General features: G+C 62.2%; 1 protein-coding gene across 1 annotated transcript in view; it reads right to left on the bottom strand.

The window, feature by feature from the left end:
- The window catches only part of OSBPL7 (oxysterol binding protein-like 7), an 8475-nt gene that overhangs the window by 1127 nt on the left and 6875 nt on the right, over positions 1 to 473 (bottom strand). The window lies entirely within an intron of this gene.

Genomic DNA, 473 nt, shown 5'->3' with positions numbered 1-473 from the left:
CAGGGCCATTGGGAAAGGGTGGTGTCCTGAGTGAGGGGAGGGGGGTACTGGAAAAGAGTGGGGTCCTGAGTGAGGGGCAAAGTCATTGGGAAAGGGTGGGGCCCTGAGTGAGGGGTGGGAGTACTGGGAAAGGGCGGGGCCATGAGCAATGGGGTGGAGTCATTGGCAAAGGGTGGGGCCCTAAGTGGAGGTGGGGCCACTGGAAAAAGGGCAGGGCTATTAGGAAAGGGTGGGGCCATTGGAGAAGGGTGGGGCCAGGTAAAGGGCGGGGCAACAACATGCAATGTTTAGGTAAGCATGTGGGTGAGGGGGGCGGGGCCACATCTGAAGGGGTAGGGCCAGGCAACAGTGATGCCATGGAGGGCGGAGTCAGGAGCAGAGGGAAGGGTGGAGCTATGGGATGGGCAGAGCCCAGGGACTAAAGGGCAGGGCTGGGGAGGGGCTAGGGGCAGGGAGTAGGCTGCAAGAGGTGG

Source organism: Haliaeetus leucocephalus, unplaced genomic scaffold (assembly GCF_000737465.1).
Source record: "Haliaeetus leucocephalus isolate CR32 unplaced genomic scaffold, Haliaeetus_leucocephalus-4.0 Scaffold110, whole genome shotgun sequence".
Classification (NCBI taxonomy): domain Eukaryota; kingdom Metazoa; phylum Chordata; class Aves; order Accipitriformes; family Accipitridae; genus Haliaeetus; species Haliaeetus leucocephalus.
This window is presented reverse-complemented; position numbering and strand designations above follow the sequence as displayed.